At 41.2% G+C, this 23,943-nt stretch overlaps 1 protein-coding gene across 18 annotated transcripts in view; it reads right to left on the bottom strand.

The window, feature by feature from the left end:
* The window catches only part of THADA (THADA armadillo repeat containing), a 369,177-nt gene that overhangs the window by 62,228 nt on the left and 283,006 nt on the right, over window positions 1-23,943 (bottom strand). The window lies entirely within an intron of this gene.

The raw sequence follows: 23,943 nt of genomic DNA, 5'->3' as shown, positions 1-23,943 counted from the left end.
TGGTCTGCCTTTCATTTGCTGAGATCTTTTCATATTCTCAGTTCTGATTAAAAAAATAAAAAACCCAAAAACTTATTGCCTACTTACTATGTGCTAGGAGCTAAATAAGATCACTGCCCTTAAGGAGTTTATAGTCAGTCTAGTTTGAGAAACAGAAATGCATGAACACATAATTCCAATATAGTGGTACAAATGATAACCTAGGTCTCAAAGAGGAAGACAGGTGACAATGTGTTAGGACCACCAAAGGCAGGGGAACCAGCTGAGCAAAGGCTCAACGAAGGCATGAAACAGAATGGACCATGTGGGGAACTACAGGCCATCCCATAACACTGGAGCATAAAATTTGAGGTGGGACCGCAGGAGATGAGGCTAGGGAAGAAATGTGGCTAGAGTACAGAAAGCCTACTAGACAATGTGAAGCAGCTAGTTCTGTATGCAAGGGGATGCCACTGAGGGGTTATTTTAAGCAATAAGGTCAGGGACCCATTTTCACTGAAGTGCTCTTATCGTTGAGGGAGCAATATTAGAGGCAGGGAGACCAGTTACAACACTACTGCACCGTAGTCCAGGAGAGAAATAAATGACGACGGCCTAAAGTTCAGAAGGAATCAGGAGAACGTGGGTTTAAGAAATGCTGAAGGTCTGAAGCCAAGGTGATCATTTAAAAAGGCAAAAAAGAAAGAAAAAAAACTACTGAAGGGATAAAACTGGCAGGACTAGGGAACGAGGGTGCGGACTAGGGGAGGAGTCTTGGGTACCTCCCAGCACCCAGTTCTTCACACATGTTCATCATCTAATAGAAATTGGGTAAACCAGCCGGGTGTGATGGCTCATGCCTGTAATCCCAACATTTTGGGAGCCCAAGGTGGGAGGACTGCTTGAGCCCAGGAGTTTGAGACTAGCCTGGACAACACTGTGAAAATCTATTTCTACAAAAAATAAAAAGTCAGCTGGGTGGGGGATCACTTGAGCCCAGGAGGCTGAGGATGCAGTGAGCCACGATGCTGACACTGCACTCCAGCCTGGGCGACAAAGTGAGACCCTATCTCAAAAACGCATACAAAGTAGTTGGCAAACTTCAATTTCACAGGAATGCCTAAATGCCCCAAATCAAATAATTACTAAAAATGTGGGCAAGGTGGAGGGTGGAGGCCTTTGGTGAGCAGGCTCCCTGCTGGCCCTTGCCTCAAATGCTCTTCCAGGCTCTCACCAATTCATTAACTAGCCCTCTTTGGTTTGAGTCATCCCCCAGTTATGAATCCTCTTAATTGTATCATTCTGTCCATGAAGTTTTATCTACAAGAACTTAGGGCAGACTTCACCAAATGCCTTGCCAAAATTTAGATATTATATTCATAGCATTCTCTGATGAACTCTGACAATTGTACCCAAGATGTTAACAAGTTTATCCTGGATTGGCTTACCAGACAGCATTTAAGTGATACTCATTTATAGCTAATAAAACACCGTTTATATTTATCATCTCATTATAACTCAGAGAACTCTGCTGACTTCTAAAAAACTAACATAAACATAATGCAAATGTAAAACATTAAGGTAACAGAAAAATTTATTTGAACATGAAAATTTGCATAGACTTGCAATAATTTGAGATTTAAAAATATAGAGTAATTATGTAACACATCAAATTATTTCAAAGTCTGTCACAGGGGGCAAAACGGGGACTGGACTTGGGGTCCAATATGATGGGACTCCAGGGAGGCTACCATCTGGGGTTGCAGACAAACCTCTACTGCTTTTTTTTTTTTTTTTTTTTGAGATGGAGTCTTGCCCTGTTGCCCAGGCAGGAGTGCAGTGGTGCGACCTCGGCTCACTGCAACCTCCATCTCCAGGGTTCAAGTGATTTTCCTGCCTCAGCCTCCTGAGTAGCTGGGATTACAGGAGCGTGCCACCACGCCTGGCTAATTTTTGTATTTTTAGTAGAGACAGGGTTTTGCCATGCTGGACAGGCTGGTTTCGAACTCCTGAGCTCGTGATCCGCTCTCCTCAGCCTCCCAAAGTGCTGGGATTACAGGCGTGAGCCACCGCGCCCGGCCACACCTCTACTCTTAACTCAGGCACTGCAGAATTCCCAGCTCACCAGGAGGCATCTTTTTATTTATTTATTTTTTTTTTTAGAGACAGAATCTCCCTCTGTCACCCAGGCTGGAATGCAGTGACACGATCTTGGCTCACTGCAACCTTTGTGTCCCTGGTTCAAGTGATTCTCCTGTCTCAGCCTCCAGAGTAGCTGGAAATACAGGCACACACCACCACACCCGGCTAATTTTTGTATTTTTAGTAGAGACAGGGTTTCACCATGTTGCCCAGGTTGGTCTCAAACTCCTGACCTCAGGTGATCTGCCCGCCTCGGCCTCCCAAAGTGCTGGGATTACAGGTGTGAGCCACTAAGCCCAGCCAGGCAGTATCTTTATAAAGCAGTGGGGGAAACCCCGGGCAGCTGGGATCTTCAACCTCTGTGTCATCTCTGTTTCAATGTCTAAAATCAAATCTCATAACAATTTAATAATAAGAAGAGCACAGTACTATGATCTCCAGGTACCATTTCCCTATCCTTCCTACCCACTGCTGCTAGAGGACAACATTACATTCAAAAGGAATTTCGTTTGTTTGGCACAGTCAGAAATATGGCTCAGAAATCTGCTCTTAAAATCCTAATTAACAGGAAGAACTATCTGGGCTGTTGTGGATATAGTCCAGGCTGAGTGTAAGTATAGTCTGCTGGACTTGAAAGTTGGACACCCAGACCCATTTGCCTGGTCTGGGGCCTTAAGAAGGGACGATATCACCAGGAAGCCAGGGAATGAAGGCACTACCCCAAAGAAGGAGGAGATGGGGAGCAAGCATGCTGATGAGGGGAATGAAGGGAGACATTCCTGTGGGACTTCTTGACCTACACTGCCTGTGACTTGAGTATTAACTCTGTAAGTATTTCCTGAGCATATACAGGTTGAGCATCTCTAATCTGAAAATCTGAAATCCAAAACGCTCTAAGATCAGAAACTTTTTTACGTGTTGAAATGGTGCCACAAGTGGAAAATTCCACACCTGACCTAATGCAGTCAACACACAGATGCAGTTTATTCAGTGTCCCCAGGGGAAAAATAAAATCACCTTCCGGTTATGTGTATAAGGTATGTACGAAACATAAATGAATTCTGTGTTTAGACTTGGGTTCCATCCCCAAGATATCTCATTATGTATGCAAATATTAAAAAAAAAACCCAAAGCTGAAATCTGAAACATATTTGGCCCCAAGCATTTTGGATAAAGGATGCTTAACTGCATTAGGTACTTTGGGAGATAGAGAGATGCAGAGCTGAGAAAGAAAAAGATCTGCTTCAAAGAGCTTTAAGACCAATGGGAGGACAAATAACAAGTACACAATAACAACTATAAAAATCTAGCCGGGTGCAGTGGCTCACGCCTGTAATCCCAGCACTTTGGGAGGCCGAGGCGGGCAGATCACCTGAGGTCAGGAGTTTGAGACCAACCTCGCCAACGTGGTGAAACCCCATCTCTACTAAAAAAATACAAAAATTAGCTGGGCGTGATGGTGGGCGCCTGTAATCCCAGCTACTCAGGAGGCTGAGGGAGGAGAATCGCTTGAACCCAAGAGGTGGAGTTTGCAGTGAGCCAAGATAGGGCTGCTGCACTCCAGCCTGAGCAACAGAAGAGACTCTGTCTCAAAAACAACAACAATAACAAAAACCTATAAAAATCACAAAATGTTTAGTGTCCTAAAATTGTTACTAACAAAAGCTGAAATTTGGGCTGGGCACGGTGGCTCATGCCTGTAATCCCAGCACTTTGGGAGGCCAAGGTGGGCAGATCACCCAAGGTCAGGAGCTTGAGACCAGCCTGACCAACATGGAGAAACTCCGTCTCTACTAAAAATACAAAAATTAGCCAGGCGTGGTGGTGCATGCCTGTAATCCCAGCTACTCGGGAGGCTGAGGCAGGAGAACTGATTGAACCTGTGAGGCGGAGGTAGCAGTGAACCGAGATTGTGCCATTGTACTACAGCCTGTACAAGAAGAGCAAAACTCTGTCTCAAGGCAAAAAAAAAAAAAAGCTGACATTTGTTGAGTATTTACGTGTCATGTACTATTCTGTAATTATAAAATATTATATACCCATGATTTAATGCTACGAATAAAAATTACTTCTATTTTATTTATTTATTTTTTTGAGACAGAGTCTCTGTCACCCAGGCTGGAGTGCAGTGGCACCATCTCGGCTCACTGCAACCTCCGCCTCCCAGGTTCAAGCAATTCTCCTGCCTCAGCTTCCCAAAGTGTTGGGATTACAGGCGTGAGCCACCGTGCCAGGCCAAAAATTACTTTTAGAATTGACACTTGTTGATATTATTCTGAGCACCTAGACAAGATTTAACTCTTTAATGAGGTAGGCTCTATTATTATTATTATTCCCATTTTACAGATGAGGAAACAGAGAGGTTAAGTTACTTGCTCAAGGTCACTAAGGAAAAGGTAGATAAACAGAATACACTCTAAAGCCATAAGAAAGACCAAAATGAATGCAATGGCACTGATAATCTACTGGAAGAAATGTTTGAAAAAGGGCTTTCAAGAGGGAACACAATTTAAGGTGGGCCCTGAGGCTGCACAGGTGCCTTGCTGGGAGAGGAGAAGAAAGGGCAAACGTGCCAGGGAGAGTTAGGAGAGAACAGACACAGAGAGACTTTTAAATAAGTTTGCTGAATTAACGTGTCAACAGAGGAGCAGCAAGAGAGGTTAGATCTAGAGCCAAAAGGGAGAAAATTATCAAGTGACATTCATTTAGGCACTTTCTCCAAACTGCTGCTTGGAAAAAATATTCTGTTTGTGCAGCAACTCTGACTCAAGGAGATGCCCTGAAGGGCTTGTGAAACCACGGACTGCTGCCTCGACCTCACCCCAGAGTTTCTGATTCTGGAGGTCCTGGGATGGGGCTGATGATTTGCATTTTCAACAAGCTCACAGGTGAAGCTGCTGCTGCTGATCCAGGTATTTTAAAAACCACTGCCCTCAAGTGAAGGTAATGACTAACGATATTAAAACCACACATGCCTGAATCCCATTCTTGTAGATTCTGATTCAGTTGGTTTCAAGTTGGGCGCAGACAGCTGTAATCTTAAGAACTGGCAGGTAATTCTGCTCTGCACCCCAGCTGAGAACCACACTCCTCGGGGCCACTTTCACGCAGGTTGGCAGGGTTTATGGGTGGGTAGGGCACTGGAGTTCCACGCAGAGCACGGCTGATTCCAGTGCAGGACTTCACAGTAGTGAAGAACTAGAAAATTCACCATGCCCCAATTTCTCTTTCAAATAAAAACACCAAAGGAGAGAAAATAACCAAGAATTCAAAAGAACGAATATGCACTATAAATGTTCCTGGCAGGAAGGCCGGCCAGCTGGCCAGAACTTCAGCAATGTAAACACTGGCTCGCTGTGTGCAGGTTCTGTTCTAGGTCTAGATGTAGAAGTGAATTAGACCCGGCTTTGCTCTCATGGAGCTCCAACTGGGTGGGGACCACAGGAACCATATTCCCCTATTCCATCTTAGTACCCAGAGGGAGAGGGTCTCTAGGTGGAACAGAAGGTTGGAGGCAGGAATGTCCAATATTTCAGCATAAGCTACTGCAGCAACTAACAAAGAAATGCTGCTTTTCTCTTGCACAGTAGTTCTCAGCCCAGGAAGCACAATACATTAATCTGAGAGCTTTAGAAAAATACTCATGTCAGGGAACACCTGACCACATCTCTGGGGTGAGACCTGGCAGTCTAGTTTTAAAGTGACCTAGGTACAGCAGGGATTAACGGCTACTGTTTTAGTGGTAGAGTCTGTTTCCCACTGCAGGTAGAGTTTGTCAAAGGGTTTTCACAACCGGGATTTTTCCCTGGTGCAACAACGTTTGTGTCCTACCATAAAGAGTCTAGATGAACACGTGGTACTTATTTTCATTTCTATGAGTGCTCTTCGTTTGCAGGACACAAATAACTGAAGTTTGATCCAGTCTGAAGTTTAGCAGCCTTCTTCTTTAGCAGACTGTAATTTTTAAACCTTCTTTGCCTTTTTTTTTTTTTTAAAAAGAAAAGAGATGGTTTATCACAAGCTGGTCTTGAACTCCTAGGCTCAAGTGATCCTCCCACATCTGCCTCCTGAGTACCTGGGACTACAGGTGCACGCCACCACATCCATCTGAAACTTTACCTTTTCTACTCACAACCTCAACTTTGATTGATCTGGGTTTCTTCTTTGTTGGAAAGCCCAAATGCTTGAGTGAAAGAATCAAGTCCCTGCTTTAATGGCCCCATCATATTTTTCCTAAGTTAGAGTGATTTTTTTCTAACTCTTCCTGGCTGGAGCTTTTTTCAGCCCTCCTTGTTTGGAAAGTCTTTGCACTTTCCCACCAGTGCAGTCATCTCAGCCACTCAAGTATGTGTGACTGATTCTTGCATCCAATTTGATTTCATTTTTGGAATTTACTTTTTTTTTTTTTTCACTCTTTGGAGCAAGTGTATTTCTGGCCTTCAAGGGAATGGCTGAATGGCTGGATTCACATGGAAGGACAATACCTCCTACTGTGCTATCTCCTGGTTTCCTGGAGAAGTAATTCCTAATGAAATGTCACAATGTGGCAGACTGGTATGAGTTGCCAGTTTTTTATTTTGCAAAGGATGTTAAAAACCTACTATCTATTATCACTTCATGAAAGAAAGTCTCTTATGCCCCAAAAGGGAAAAAAATCACAGTGTCATCATAAAAGATAATTTAAAGAAATTTGTTTTTAAGAAAAAGATGTAGCCAGGCATCGTGGCGTGCACCTGTAGTTCCAGCTAGCTGGGAGGCTGAGGTAGGAGGATTGCTTGAGCCCAGGAGTTTGAAGCTACAGTGTGCTATGAGCACACCTGTGAATAGCCATTGCACTTCAGCCTGGGCAACATAGTGAGACCCTCATCTCTAAAAACTAAAAACTAAGAAACTAAAAAAAAACTAAAAAAAAAAAAAAAAAAAAAAGACAAATTTGCTATAGTATCATTTTGCTATAGCTTCCTTGTGCCATGGGCTGGTGAAACCACTAGGGAGCAGCACTAGTGAATTACAGCTTTAGAGAAGTTGATAAAAGCTTCTTGAGGCTAGTCTGTTTGGATGGCATAACTATTAGGAACCTCTGTTCTCAGAAGAAACTGAAGGAACTTTGCAGAGTCCTTCATGGCACTAAGGAGTGTCTTGAATAAAGGAGTATGGTGGCCCATTCACACAATTCCTTTGGTAATATCAGATGTGTTATCTTAGCAGTTTTTGGTTCTTTGGTAGGTTGGAGATTCCAGTGTAATGTCTGCAACCTGAACAGTCATTGTGAAAGTTAACTTTAGATATCAAAACTGCCACTCCCTAACTAACCAAGGGAGAGTGCTAATTTTGACAGGCTGCTGAAAGAGGATTTAACAGTAGCACAGACCTTGAGCAGGGATGGCATCATACTTAGCATGTCCTGTTCTATTATTTAGGGCAGTCTGTCTCCTCCCTAGAGGCGAAGCATAACCCAAAAGGGAAGGCCTGTGGGCCATTCACCTTTGCTCTTCTGAGCTACTCATACAGGTTTATTAAATTAAAAAAAAAATCAATATAATTTTTAAAAGATGCATGTTAATCTAAATAGCTTTAACAAGGGCATTCTGAAAAAAAATGGTAATATCATTACCACATAATTATGGATACAGTGAAGTTACACCCTAACAGCATTTAATTTAGGTGAATTTAACTTTAGGTGGGGCCGGGGGTGGGGGAGGAATAATAATTAGAGAGGGCAGTTTCCCCTGGCATTCCAATCAGTGGTCAATGTCCCATGTAGGGTTGCTGTACTGTTACCTCAGACCAGCAGTTCTCAAACTTTAGCTGCTCACCCCGAGTTTCTAATTCAGTAAGTCTGGGCAGGGCTCCTCAAAAGTTACATTTCCTAACAAATTCCCAGGTAATGCTGATGCTGCTGGTGCAGGGACCGCACTTTCAAGGCCTCCACCTCAGACCATCTGAGATCATCCGTGCTTTCCACAGTGTAAACATCTTGCCATGCTGAATGTGTGTAATTCTAGTGTTTAATGGTATTTGTTTTTGTACACCATGGCCCTTCATCATAAGTCAACCCCTTCATCTAGTGCTCAACCAAAGAGCTCCTGCATATTATACAGTTCCTGGCCTTCACTCTTACGTCACTCATCAAGACAGCCTGATTGTCTTGTGCCAAAATAAAAAGGGCAAGAAAGAAAAAATGCAAGGCCCAGAGTGACAACATTTTCTTGGTCCTAGCAAAGATGGCTACGGGGGAGGCAAAGCCCCGGTAATCACACACAATTTCTTCCATTTAGAAGCAGCAATCAGTATCCATGAAGGCAGAAAGATCCTCCTCAGGACTGAAAAGACCAACCCAACAACAACAAAAAAATGGTTTCACTACTACAAAATGTCACTTATAAGGATACTGTGCAAATGGCAGTGATACTGGTCGTGCCACCGTGGAAGGTCATCTGCCACTGAGTCTCAGAAGATTCCTCATTCTGTCTGAACTTGCACATGTTGTTCCCTCTGCCTCAAAGGAATGAATGAATGAACAAATGAGTGAATTTCTCCTTTGCAGACATAACTGTTCTAAAGTTTTCTCTATCCTCCCCTTTCTCTCCCAGTATCTCCAACCTCCTTAAAAAAGTAGGAGACGAAAAAATACAGAGCAGACTTTTTTTTTTTTTTTTTTTGAGATAGAGTCTCACTCTGCTGCCCAAGCTGGAGTGCAGTGGCGCAATCTTGGCTTATTGCAACCTCAGCCTTTCGGGTTCAAGTGATTCTGCTGCCTCAGCCTCCCAAGTAGCTGGGATTACAGGCGCCAGCCATCAAGCCTGGCTAATTTTTGTATTTTTAGTAGAGACAGGGTTTCGCCATGTTGGCCAGGCTGGTCTTGAACTCCTGACCTCAGGTGATCCACCCGCTTCAGCCTCCCAAAGTGCTGGGATTATAGGCATGAGCCACTGTGCCTGGCCTAGACTTCACTTTCAATGCATAGGGAGACAGCCTGCTTTTTCTATTTCAAAGAATTGTAGCACTGGTCAGAGCTCTGTAATCAGATCCAACAAAAGTTTTTATCTGAAATGGTGGATAAACTGGTTCTAAAAATAATCACAGATGATAATTTGTACACTGTTAACGTCAATGTCCTGTTATGCAATTTCTCAGTTAAAAAAAATTATATTTGTAGAGAAAAGGAAACCATAGGAACAACAACAACAACAAAATAAACTGACTTAATAAATCTTGGCTTCTCCTTATCAAAGGGAAATTCCATTCTTCTATTTAATCCTTGACCCTCCCAGTAAACTGTAATCCTGACCCCAGGGGCCCCTCCAGTTACAAACATGTTGAATGACCTGGTGGAGGGATTTGGAAACTAACTTTGTCTCACCCTGAACTAGTACTGGTTGTTTATTTCTTGCCTTGGTTTGTTTCTGGTTCTCTGAACCCCATCATCTCTGCTTACACAGGTGTGGCCCCCATCACACACACCCCTTGGAAAACATTCCTACTTTTCCTTGTTCCAGCATATTCTCAAAGGCATGTATTTTTCAAGTGTAGGATTCCCGATCGGCTGCTGAGGAAGGAGGATGTGCTTCCGAGGATACTCTAAAGACTATCCTGGCAGCCCATAAAATCAAAACACAGCCTCTCTGGCTTGGGAGACAGCAGAGCCCGAAGAGCTCAAAGGATCTGGGTAGGCTAAAGATGAGCTCACCAGGCCCTGGGTGGGACCCACAGCTTTTACTATTGCCTCCATCCACCATCCCATCTCAGCCTTTGCCCAACACAGGGAGGAAGTCCAGAACTACTGTGGATAAACACATGACAACCCAAAGACACAAACATAGTTATTTCTAAGCATACACTACTTCTGGTTTCCTTTCCCCTTTCCCTTCTCCTTTCCCCTTTCCTTTCCTTTCCTGTCCATCCCTCCCTCCTCTCTCTCTCAATCTGTCCTTTTTTTGAGACAGGGTCTTACTCTTGTTACCACGCCAGAGTGCAGTGGTATGATCGCAGCTCACTGCAGCCTTCCCGGGCTCAGGAAGCAATGGAAATGAGTCTGGGAGGTGATTCTCCCAACTCAGCCTCAGTCCCAGGGAGCTGGGACTACAGGCACGAGCCCTCATGCCTGGCTAATTTTTTGTATTTTCTGTAGAGATGGGGTTTTGCCATGTTGCTCAGGCTGGTCTTGAACTCCTGGGCTCAAGCAATTTACCTGCTTTGGCCTCCCAAAGTGTTGGTACTACAGGTGTGAGGCACTGCGCCCGGCCTACTTCTGGTTCTTTCGGTGAATTGGTCCCAAGAACAGGATTAGGAATCAGAAATTTGTCCACCATGACCCTGTTTAATTTAAACTCTAACTCACAAAGGACCTGGGGCTTCTCTTCCACCATGGGATACTGCAAAACCAACTTGGGAGTCAACTGCTAACTGGGAAGGTTCCTTTACATAATGAGCTTACTTCTGTTGCCTCACCTGTAATAAGAGAGACTAGGATCACCCATCTCAGTCCCTTGCTAGTGCTACAATTTAGTTCTGGGAATGGCCCTGGGGTTGAGGGTCTGTAGAGTCTAAGACTGATGAGGTTCCTGGCACCAGTGAATTGTAGACCAAATCATCAGTGATGTTGCAAGGTGCAGTATAGAGCTGCTAGCAAAATCCAACAAAATCTGGTTGTACTAGGAGTGCTCCTATTTTAATGTGAAGTCCAGCCCCAACACGGAGAGAGGAGTTAGGTTAATTCTGCCAGGTAATCAATGGAAATGAGCCTGGGAGTCAGGATCCAGCTGCTTCCACCCTGGATGTGATGGCCATTCATTTCTTTGTTCTTGCTATCAGTTTTATGTCTTGATAGCTGCTGTTCTCCCAATGTTGGCTTTTTCTTGTAATGTGACTATTCACAATTTTTATGACATTTATCCCAATCCTCTCAGGGTATTATGCCCACTTTACAGCTGAAGAACCAAGAGGCTTCACGACAAGGTGATGGAAGTGATTTTTGCTTCTGCCTATGAAAGATTAACCATTGCAGGAACTGTTCTTCCACCATAAACAATTAGAAAACTGAACAAAATGTACGAAATTATTGTTTTTAATCACTGGATATGAGCAAGCAAGACTCAACAAGAAGGCAATAAGTAAGCATTACAATTGCCTGAGCTTACTGCCAAGAGGCAATTTCTAAGCCCCAGTACAGAGAGGAGGAACCCAGAGCCCAGAGGTCTTGGCTCAGTTGAAAAGATGAGATATCAGAGTTTGGGAAGACTCAGGCAGCTGGAATTTGTGGGGCACAATACCGGAGAGAACAAATCTGTATAGTGAGAGAGCTCTGGAGATCTGTAGACCAAGGGACCCTGTGAATCTTTCAGCTGAATACTGATTTGCACATGCATGGGGTGAAACTCTAAAAGGCTAGAAAAAGAACTGCAGAACTGCAAGAAAGCAGTGAGCTGGACAATTTCTGGAACTCATGTAGGCTCACAATAGTTTTGTGTTCTCTCACCCAGAGTAGAGACCTTGTAACACATGGGACATCATGTAGGACCTCAGAAGGATCCTGTTAGAGCAGCTACATTTGCCCTAAACTAAAGGCTCCTCTTTGGATTGAACCCATCAGAACTAAGCTTAAAAGCAAGTCTTGGAAGAATCCAACCAATCCTAAGTAACTCAACAGTGTGCTAAAACAAAGTCCAACACTTTAAAGAATAAAACAAAATCCAACACCTGACAACATAAAATTAACATTGTCTGGCATCTAATAAAAAATTATAAGCACGCAAAGAAGTGGGAAAATATAACCCATAACCAGGAGAAAAAAATAATTTAAAAATATCCTAAAATGACAGCAATAATGAAATTAGAAACAAGAACATGTACGTACACCTGCTACATATGGTCAAGAATCTAGAGGAAGACTGAACATGATAAAGGGAGATATAGAAGATATAAAAAGGACACAAATGAAACTTCTAGAGATGAACAATACAATATCTAAAATTAAAAAAAGTTCACGAGATGAAAATAATAGCAGAGGCTGGGCATAGTGGCTCACATCTGTAATTCCAGCACTTTGGGAGGCCAAGGGAGGAGGATTGCTTAAGCCTAGGAGTTCAAGGCCACCTGGGCAACATAGTGAGACCCTGTATCATTTTTTTAAAAAGAGAATAGTGGCAGGTTACACACTGCAAAAGAAAAAGTTTGTGAATTTAGAGTCACAAAAGTTGAAGCTATCAAAAGTAAAACAGATTAAAAAAAAGAATGAGCATCAGCGATGTATGGGACAACTTCAAGTGACTTAATTTACATTTGAATGGAATCACAGAAAGAAAGGAAAAAGGGCAAGAGATGGAGGAAATATTTAAAGCAATAATGGTGTTGGGGGCTGGGCATGGTGGCTCACGTCTGTAATCCCAACACTTTGGGAGGCCAAGGTAGGAGGAGTGTTTGAGCCCTGGAATTCAAAACCAACCTGGGCAACACAGCGAGACCTTGTCTTTACAAGAAATTTAAGAATTAGGGCATGGTGGCATGTGCCTGTAGTCCCAGTTACTCAGGAGGCTGGGGTTAGTGGATTTCCGAAGCCCAGGAGTTTGAGGCTGCATCGAGCCATGATCGCGCCACTGCACTCCAGCATGGGAGACAGTGCAAGACCCTGTCTCTAGAAACGAAGAAACAAACAAACAAAAAACGGTGCTGAAACACTGGATAGCCGTAACAAAAAAATAAAAAAAGAATGCCAACCATATCTCATGATACACATGAAAATTAACGTGAGATAGACTACAGATCTAAATATTAAATGCAAAACTACAAAACTTTAGAAGAAAAATGAGGGAGCATCTTTGTGACCTTGGAATAGGCAAGGATTTCTTAACTAGGGCATAAAAAGTCTAAAACACACACAAAAATGGATAAATTTGACCTTATCAAAATTAAAAATGTCTGCTCTTCAAAAGACACTGTTAAGAAAATGAAAAGGCAAGCCACAGCTAGGTAAAAACTATGCGCAAAACATTTACCTGTATAAAGGACTTGTATTTAGAAAAAACTCTTACAACGCAGTAAGACAAACAACTCGAATTTAAAAAGCAATGTATAAAAGATGTGAATAGGCACTCTACCAAAAGAGACATACAGAGTCAAACATGACACATGAAAAGATGCTCAACATTATCAGCCATGCTTCTCATGAATGCAAAGTGGGAATGCAAAGTGGTAAACATTTTGGTAGTTTCTTGTAACATTAAACAATCCTTATCATATGATCCAGTAACCCCTTTCCTAGGTTTTTATCCAAGAGAAATGAAAACATATGACTGAATGTTCATATCCTATCTGAATGTTCAGAGCAGCATTATTCACAATCTCCAAAAAGTGGAAACGACCCTAATGACCATCAACTAGTAAATTATTATAAACAAGCCATACACACAATGGAATGCTACTCAGCAATAAAATGTCACAACTCACACCATATTGACAGAATGAAGGATAAAATTACAACATCATCTCAACAGGCACAGCAAGGTCATTTGCCAAAATTCAACATTCTTTTGTGATAAAAGCACTCAACAAACTAGAAATGGAAAAAAACTTCTTCAACCTGACAAAGGGCACCTATAAAAAACCCACAGCTAACATCATACTTAATGGTAAAAGAGTGAATGCTTTAAGATCCCCTAGGATCAGGAATGAGACAAGATGTCTGCTCTTGCCACTTCTATTCAACACTGTATTGGAGGTTCTAGCCAGCGCAATTAGTCAAGAAAAAAGGAGTCCACAATAGAACCTATTAGAGCTAATAAGTTAGTTCAGTAATGTTGCAGGATAAAAGATCAATATACAAATATCAATTGTAGTTCTATACAGTAGCAATGAACAATCCAAAAATAAAATTAAGAAAATAATTCTATTTATAGCAGCATCAAAAAGAATAGGAACAAATTATTTAATGAAAGATGTGCATGGCGTATATGTGCACTGAAAACTATAAAACACCCACTGAAATAAATTAAAGAGACCTAAATAAATGGAAAGACATCCAGTGTTTGTGGATTTAAAGACATCATATTGTTATGATGACAGTACTCTCCAAATTGATCTACAGATTTAACGCAATCCCTATCAAGACTCCAGCTGGCTTTTTCTTTCCTCCCTCCCTCCCTCCCTCTTTTTCCCCCAAACAAGCTGATCCTAAAATTCGTATGAAAATGCAAGGAACCCAGAATAGGCAAAGCAATGTCGAAAAATGAAGAAAGAGGACTCACACATCCTGATTTCAAGTTACTATGAAGTAATAATAATCAAGACAATGTGCTCCTGGCATAAGGATAGATACATCGATCAATGGAATACAATTAAGAATCGAGAAACAAACCCCTAATTTATCGTCAACTGACTTTTTGACAAGGGTGCCATGACAATTCAATGGGGAAAGGACAGTCTTTTTGAAATACGGTGCTAGGACAAATGGATAGTCACCTATGCCAAAGGAATGAGGCTGAATCTGTACCTCATACCAGATATAAAAATTAACTCAACATGGATCATAAACTTATGAACTAAAACTATAAAACTTCCAGAGGAAAGCATGGGTGCAAATCTTTGTGACTTTGGATTAGGCAATTATTTTAGACATGAAATCAAATGCACAAGCAATAAAAGAAAAAAATAGATACAATGGACTTCAAAACGAAAAACTTTTGTCCATCAAAGGACATTATGAAGAAAGTAAAAATCCACAGAAAGGGAGAAAATATTTGCAAACTGTGTGTCTTATAAGGGATTAATATCTTGGACATAAAAAGAACCCTTACAACTTGAGAATAAAAAGACAAATAACTCGGCTGGGCGCGGTGGCTCACGCCTATAATCCCAGCACTTTGGGAGGCTGAGGCAGGAGAATCGCTTGAACCCACGAGGCGGAGGTTGCAGTGAACCGAGATCGTGCCATTGCACACCAGCCTGGGCAACAAGAGCGAAATTCCATCTCAAAAAAAAAAAAAAGACAACTCACTTAAAAATGCGCAAGGATCTGAAGAGACCTTTCTTTGAAGATATACAAATGGCCAACTAGCACTAGAAAAGATGCTCAAGCTCATTAGTCATTAGGGAAATGCAAATCAAAAGCACAATTAGATCCCAGCACTAGGATGGCTATTAATAAAACAGATGGACAGTAAGAGTTGGTAAGGATACTGAGAAACTGGAAACTTCATACACTGCTGGTAAAAATGTAAGATGGTTGCAGACTCTTTGGAAACAATTTAGCAATTCTTCAAAAAGTTAAACTTAGAGTTGGCATATGGCCCAGACATTCCACTTCTAGGTAAATAACCAAGAGAATTGAAAACATGGGTCCCAGCAAAAATTTGCCCATGAATGCTCATAGCAGCATTATTCATAACAACCCAAAAGTGAAAACAACCCAAATGTCCATCAAACTGATGAATGGATAAACAAAATGTGATATCTATATACTGGAATATTATTCAGCCATAAAAAGAACAAAATGACCAACATGGATGAACCTTGAAAACATGTTAAGTGAAAGAATCCACACATGAAAGGCCACAAAGGTATGACTCCATTTACACGAAATATCTTAAACAGGCTTTCAAAAACTACTTGCATAAAAATTTAACTGACATGGGCAACTACTTTCAGATTATCTGTGATGAGCGGCTGGAGCTGGGAAAGGCAGGAACAGAGAACATTGAAACCACAGATATGGCCAGTCATGGTGGCTCATGCCTGTAATCCCAGCACTTTGGGAGGCCGAGGCAGGAGGGCTGCTTAAGCCCAGAAGTTTGAGACTAGCCTAGGCAACAAAGGGAGACCTCTCTCTACAAAATAAAAAATTAAAAACAAAAACAAAAAAACCACTAGGTTGGCATAGTGGCATGCGCCTGTGGTCTCAGCTACTGAGGAGGCTGAGGCAGGAGGATCGCTTGGGCCCATGAGGTTGAGGCTGCAGTGAGCCATGACTGTGCTACTGCACTCCAGCCTGGGTGACAAAGCTGCAAACAAACAAACAAAAATAAAATAAAAAATAAGAAATCACAGACGTTCTGAGACCCTCATTGTTGACTAGAACAGTATTTCACTCCTGGAATGAAAATGTGGGTAGAAGGTTTCATGACACGGTTCTGCCACAGATACAACTCTCACATTATAAGAGGCCTTTAACTTTGGTCACAGAAATGGACGGTGAATAAGGAGTCAGGAAAGCTCAACCTTTTCACTAACCAGGTGTGTAACTTGGGTAAGTCACTTAAATTGCTATGATCTCTAAACTAAATTTCTAAAGAATTGTGGGCCTCTGTACTCAGCACAAGGTTTGGAATTAACAGAGTAAACACCACGTTAACCTAGCAATCTAATAGCATACCCTATATTATTCTGACTTCTGAAAGACAGCTAGGAATCATCTGCTTATTTTAGAAGCTCTCTGTTCCCTGGGAAAGATAATTTTGGCACAAGCAGCAGTTCAGATGACAGTTCCAGTGTTTTGGAGAAAACCAACTAATTTATTGACAACAAAGCCTGTTTTTTTTTCTTTTTCTCCTCAAAATTTCATAGCTATATGCCCAGAAATACAAAGTCCCCAGAAGACTCCAAAAATATGTTCTCAATTCCTTTTTATTTCCCACCCAGAGCTGAGAGAATAGCACCAACTGTGTCATATTAAACACATCTGCATCCAACACTGATAAAGTGCATGACCGAGGAACAGATAAGAATTGTTTTCAATTTGTTCAAATGGAAATAGTTAAATTTAACCTAATTAGACTAAATAATCAAAGCAGGTGTTTGTAAGATGCCAATGTTTGTTTTCATTCTCTGTAACTGTTCAGCTATATTTCCCAGGAACTTAGGTAAAGGAAATTAATATGTCATAAAAATCACTGACCTATTTATTCATGTCATATATGTATTATTCATGTTTTAGGCAGTACAAATACAGGGCATTGTTGAACATTTCTCACAGATTTTACCATTTAAGCATCACCAACATCTAAGCTGGCCTGTAGAGGGGCTTATGTTACCTAACTTCCATTATATAAATACAAGCAGTAATAAATGAGAGCCTGTCTTCTAATCGTACACCGATCTACAGAGCACACTGACTTGGCATTTAGACTATTTAGGGTTTCTGACTCCACTTGCACAAGCTGGCCACTTTTAAGACATTTAAAAGAAAAATAATAACAATAATAAAAGTTATATTCCAGTTAAAACAAAATGTTTATTGTACTTGGCAGAGTGATGAGATCTGAACTATAAATATCAACTAACAAAGAAACCACAAAATGTAGTCACCAGCAGCCTGGTATTAGGAAGTGTTTTGTGCAGTGGCCATAGGTCCACTTTCCAAGGGAAAAAGGGCAGGTGGCTGCCCGGGAGCAGTCAAGCGTGCTCTTTCTAATAACACGCTCCAGTCCTGGGTAGGCTCTCGTATTATTCCACACACCCTCAGGATGGGAAACAGAAACACAAGCAAGAAAGGCCCCACAAAAGCCTGTGACGTGGAAGCTCCTGAAAAGGGGATCCCTTCTCTGAGGCCTGGGTGTTCTGCAGCAGGGACAGAAGCCTGGGAAGTTGAGTCCACGAAGAGGGTTCTTGGACTCCCTTCCCTAAGCAAGTGACTGATGTTTCCTGACTCTGGCCCTGGTTGTGCCATGGGGCCACAGTGATGGCAGCTGGAGAGCTCAGGATCTGCCACCTTAGCACGCATGGGATGTTGGGCACTTCTCGCTATGCCTCAGTTTCTGTGGTCTAATGAAGGAACATCAGTACTTTCTTCATTAATGCACATAAAATGCTTGGCAGTGCTTGGCATAGAGATAGATGCTCAATAATGTTGGCCACTATTATTATAACCAAACAAGGAGGATGAGATTGAAAACAATGTTTCCGAAAAATGAGAGTATAATGGGCATCCTATCCACATTTCCGGGGCAGGAAAACAGCCTTCTGAGATCACTTATATGAAGGGTATGGATGGACAAATCCTTATCAACCTAAAATATTTCTATCTATGATTGCTATGTCATTTCTTTAGGATTAATTAATCCTCTTCATGAGTCATATTTCAATATATTATACATACATGTAATTATAAAAGAACCAAGTTGCATAAAATTTATAAAATGGAGACTAGGAAAGGAAAAACCCACTCATAAAACCCACCAAGAGAGCTTAAAATGAAAGTCTGAAAGTGCAGGTAGGTATTCATTTAAATACTTGGTAAAAGAAAATGTTCAATTCAATAGCTGTGACAGATACAATTTTAAGGGGTGTGGGCATAAGAGAAACAGAAAGTCCATCTCAGAGTAAAAGGGGTAAATATTTAGTCAAGTCTTAGATAGTATTTCTATAAACAGAAATTTCCATGGAAAATTTCCAACCTGAGAGCAAATAATTTAAGATGGGTTTAATATAAGAATTAAAGCTCTCGTCTCCATGTCGCTGCCCAGCCTGAAACTCAGCCCTCTGAGTCCTCGTGGCAGTTCGGCTTTTTCTTCCTTGTTCCCTCAACTACAACTGGACACTATAATTTTCTTTCCATTCCAGCAGGAAACTGATATATACTAACGATGACAGCTGGATTCAGAAGAGGAAAAAGAACACAGGGGACAGAGAGTCCTTGTGGGTTTAAAACTCAAAACCCCCAGATTTGAAAATTTTAAAACCTAGTTAATGGCTGAGGAAACCTCAAATGATTGGGAAGCACTAAGATAAAAGTTTGAATTACACAAAACACATCATTATCTTAAGCTTTTCTAATCATCTTCTCTGCCTTTCTCCTTCCCTGTTTTTCTCCTTGTTTATGCCCCTAGCCCTTCAACATGGTTCTAAGACATGTCAGAGGTAGGAACAGCCTTCCAAGGTCATTTACAAAATAGGACTGGAGAGGGGATGAGCAGATGCTCCTCCATCCAAAAAAGTTTCCCTGAAATTGTTATTACTTCATTTCCTTTGGAATAATCAATCCCTTTCAAGATTCATATTTAAATACATTTAATTTAAACATGTATATACACATAATGAAACAGAATTGTTTCATAAAATTAGTAAAATAGAAAATAAGAGAAGGAATCTCCCCTGTAATCCCACCATTCTAAAATAATTCCTTTTACCATAGAGCTGCCTTTCATTCTAGTCTGGTCCTCCATTCCCCACTTCCTACCTCCCAAACCCCTAATATTGATTATCAAAATGGCTGGGCAAAGGCAAAGTGAATGAATCTCCAGTTACATTCCTTTTTTTTTTTTTTCTTTTTTAAGAGACAGGATCTTTTTCTGTCACCCAGGTTGGACTGCAATGGTGTGATCACAGATCACTGCAGCCTTGAACTCCTGGGTTGAAGGGATCCTCCTGCCTCAGCATCCTGAGTAGCTGGGACTCTACAAGCACATAACACCAGGTCCAGCTAATTAAAAAAAAAATTCTGTAGAGATGGAGTCTTGCTATGTTGCCCAGGCTTATCTTGAACTCCTGGCCTCAGGCAATCCTCCTGCTTTGTCCTCCCAAAGTGCTGGGATTACAGGCGTGAGCCACTGCATCCAGCCAGTTACATTATTTTGGAGTGACACTAGGAACTTGGTTCCATAAGGGTCCTAAAAATCCTGTAAGGATGAGGGCAGAGAAAGAAATGTCACATTGTCTTAAAAACCACACAGTCCTACTCTCTGTCTTAGATCGTCCAATGAACTCCTTTGTCTACAGGGTCAAATTCATGCTCCTTGGACTTTGGCCTATGAATGAGGCCTTCCATGACTGAGTTTCTGCCTCCCCAGGCTCACCAGTCACACCTGCCCGGCCTTGAACCCAACACCCCAGTCGCCATGTCGCTAGTGCTCTGAAGGCTGTGCTGATTTGTGCCCTTACAGCTTTGGCCATGCTCCTACCTCTGTCTGTAATACCCACCTCCACCTTGCCCATCCTGGTGAATCCCTGCCCACTATCAAAACTCTGTTCAACCACTTCCTCTTCAAGGAAGTCTTTCCTGTCCTCTCAAGTAGAAATGATCTTTCCTTAGTGCCTCAAATGTGTCCCATACATACTTCCTTTAATACAGCATCTGAAAAATCCTTAATTGCACCTACTTATAAGACCAAGGCATATTCATCTCTATCTCCAGATACAAGTGCTCAATATATCTCTGAGGCTAGCAGGTCTGATGAATGAAAAATAAATAAACAAGAAAAAAAATGATCTTTTTCTGGATCAGTCAGAGGGACAGGGGCAACCCTAATCAAGTGGACTCCTGGCATTCTAAGCCAGGTATGTTATACTGCAGTGTTTTCCTAGGAAAGCAGGCATTTCTTCTTTCCTGAAGATGTTTCAAAATACGAGAACAGTGAAGGTGAGGAGGTGAACACAATGCTGCCCGGTTGGAGGAGACTAGATTAGATGCATAGCTTCCAGTGAATAATAATGACAATAGGCAGGGCGCGGTGGCTCACGTCTGTAATTCCAGCACTTTGGGAGGCCGAGGTGGGTGGATCACCTGAGGTTGGGAGTTCGAGACCAGCCTGACCAACAAGGAGAAACCCTGTCTCCACTAAAAATACAAAATTAGCCAGGCGTGGTGGTGCATGCCTGTAATCCCAGCTACTTGGGAGGCTGAGGCAGGAGAGTTGCTTGAACCCGGGAGGCGGAGTTTTCGGTAAGCTGAGATTGTGCCATTGCACTCCAGCTTGCGCAACAAGAGTGAAACTCCATGTCAACAAAAAAAATTAATAATAGTTAATATTATTGAGCATTTATTCTGTGTCATGCAAAGCACATTCTTCACAGAGAGCTTCACATGTATAAGCTGACAACCACTCTAAGATATGGATCTTATTGTCCCCTTTTACAATGGAAACAATGTGTCTCAAAGCAGCTAAATAACTTGCCTAAGGTCACAAAGTTAGTAAATGGCAGATCTAGGATTCAAACCCAGAGGTTTGGCATCAGTCTATGTGGTATACTTCCCACTCCGGGCTTTGTGAGCTAATAATGGAGGCAGATATATATTTACATACACACATAAACACCTTGCTTGAATTCAGAAAATGAATTCACATCTATTTGATACATGAGTTTAAATAAAATCTGTATTTTCATAACAGCTGTTACTATTCTAAAAACTGAGGAAAACTGCATTTCAATCTAACAGTTAATAAATCCATTTACTGAGGGCCTACTATGTGCTTAGACAACAAAGAATCTAAGACATGGTCCATTCTTTCAAGGAGCTTATATGCTAAAACTATAATATCATCACATTATTTTGAAAGCATATTGAAATCTACACATCCAAATAAGTGATTGCCTTATTTGGTGATATATTTACCTATTGCTCAACCTGTTTTGGGGAACGACTTATAAAACACACAAGAATAGATTTCACTACATTAAGCACAGTTTATTTTTATCCCAAACAGTGCTTTCCATCTTAATTGCCATTTTATTTGGTATTTGGTTATTTCTAAAAATCTATTCTATCCTCAGAGAAAGAAAATATGTTCCCACCGTTTGTGTGGATGTATTATATGAACATGGACATTCATACATATACATAAATACAAACACATCTAGCGATTTTATGAGGGCAATTCCCTGAGGACTGAATAAAATTTGTGCTGTCTGACAAAAATGAGTCATATATATGTAATTTAAAATGTAAACAGCCACATTTTTCATCATTAATAATGTTACTTTAATGTACCTTTTGGGTTATGATGTCATTTACAATTCTTCCTATCTCTCCATTTGACAAAGTTAAATACACATATTTCAATGACAGTTTTACTTTTTCTTTGTTATTTTTCCCATTCTAATTGCCACATTTTATTTTATCTTTATTTTTTTTGAGACAGGGTATCACTCTGTCGCCCAGGATGGAAAGCAATGGCATGATCATAGCTCACTGCAGCCTCGAACTCCTGGGTTGAAGTAATCCTCCTGCCTCAGCCTCCCAAGTACCTAGGCCTACAGATGTGTGCCACCACATGTGGCTAACTAAATTTTTTTTTTTTAGAGATGGGGCCTCACTATGCTGCCAGGCTGGTCTCAAACTTCTGGCCTCAAGCAATCCTCCTGCCTCAACCTCCTGAAGTGCTGGAATTATAGGCTTGAGCCACCACATCTGACCTTAGTTGCCACATTTTGAAAAGTAAAAGAAACAGGTAAAATTAATTTTGATAATACATTTTAAATTTAATCTACTATGTCAAAAACATCATTCCAACACATACATAATTAATACAGAATTATTGAGAAATTTTATTTTTAACTCATACTAAGTCTTTGAAATCTAGTATGTATTTTACACTAACAGAACATCTCATTTTGGACCAACCACATCTCAAGTGCTCAAGATCCACATATGACTAGTGGCTGCAGTACTGTATAGTGCAGGACAAAATATTTAGAGCTATGGTTGTCATACTAGAATAAAAGCATCCTGTCCTCACATCTTACTCTGCAGAGTAACATCTTTAAGAGTAATATATAGATGCAAGTGAAATACTGTTAAGTTATTAAACACAGCTTGTGAAAACAAGCTGTGATCTGTTTAATTAGGGTATAAACTCTAAATAATGTTAACAGCTTGGAGAAATGGATGGTTGAAAAAAGCTAAAGTCATCTTCAAGGAACCTAGCTCATCAGTAAAGGATGAGTAGTTGGGGAAGAAAGAAGGTATTTTACAACATATAAGGATTAACCATTCTAGACAAAGAATAATGGCACTGAGCCAAGAAAAACTCATTCAAATAAACTAATGATTATAGACAACCATAAACGGTCAGAATCCGTGAGTAGATTTGCAAGCGATGAACAAATCTCTTATGGCCAAAGCCCTTTAGATACATAGGCAAGGAAGTATTACAAAGCTATATGGAATTTGGAACTGAAATACAGAAATGGTGGAAATCTAAAGCAATATACTTGGTAACATTGGATTCATAGTCTCTTTTTAAACTTTGGACTCCAGTTAACTTAAGGGTAAGCTGAAGTAGATGCAACTCTGGGGTCCCTTACAGCCAGGGCGACCAGTAATTTATTATGCAAACCTGGTCACTTTCAAGAGTAAAAGGGGGCACTATTCATAATTATGCTGGGATAAGAGGCATACACTGGGATTGCTTTATAGCTATAAAACCATATGATTTTACACTACAAAGAGGATACAACAGCTACTCCTATCCAGGGATGTGGAGTTGATGAGAGTCTGGCATGTTCTTATTACCTCTGCATGGCCACAGGGGTTTTGTGGACTAATACACATCGATCCGGGTGAGACGGTTTTGCATGCTCCCACCTCCCCCACCTCCCTCCTGCAAAGCATTTTAAATTGGTTTGAATTTGAGAACAGGGTTCCATATGAACAGAGCTGGACATTGACAGCCTGAATGCATTTACCAAAGACAACAAATCATTGACAGACTAAATGTAACAGAGGAAAGGGCTGGTCTGCTTGCACTCAGAATCTGACTTTGTAATTGTAGCCTCCTTTAGACAGGCCTAATCAATTAGAAGAGGCTGATTTTAACCAGTTGCAGGCTCATTACCCTGCATTCCAGTTTGTGTTGATGAAAATCAGTTTCAGTCCGTGGCCTGGAATTCATGTACAGCACTTCCTGTAGCCTCTTATATAAACACATCAAAAAAATTTTATTTGGAGTTAACGTTTTCCCTTAAAAAAGAAAAACCACTTTGCAAATCATGATTAAATAGAGCAACTGTATGTGGATCTGGGGTCCATCCCTAGAAACATACATGACCAAGAAACATGTGGAAAGTCAGAGCCTGAGGCAGCAACTCATAACTGCATTGGTGTAGGGGTCGATT

This window comes from Symphalangus syndactylus, chromosome 14 (genome assembly GCF_028878055.3).
Source record: "Symphalangus syndactylus isolate Jambi chromosome 14, NHGRI_mSymSyn1-v2.1_pri, whole genome shotgun sequence".
NCBI lineage: Eukaryota > Metazoa > Chordata > Mammalia > Primates > Hylobatidae > Symphalangus > Symphalangus syndactylus.
This window is presented reverse-complemented; position numbering and strand designations above follow the sequence as displayed.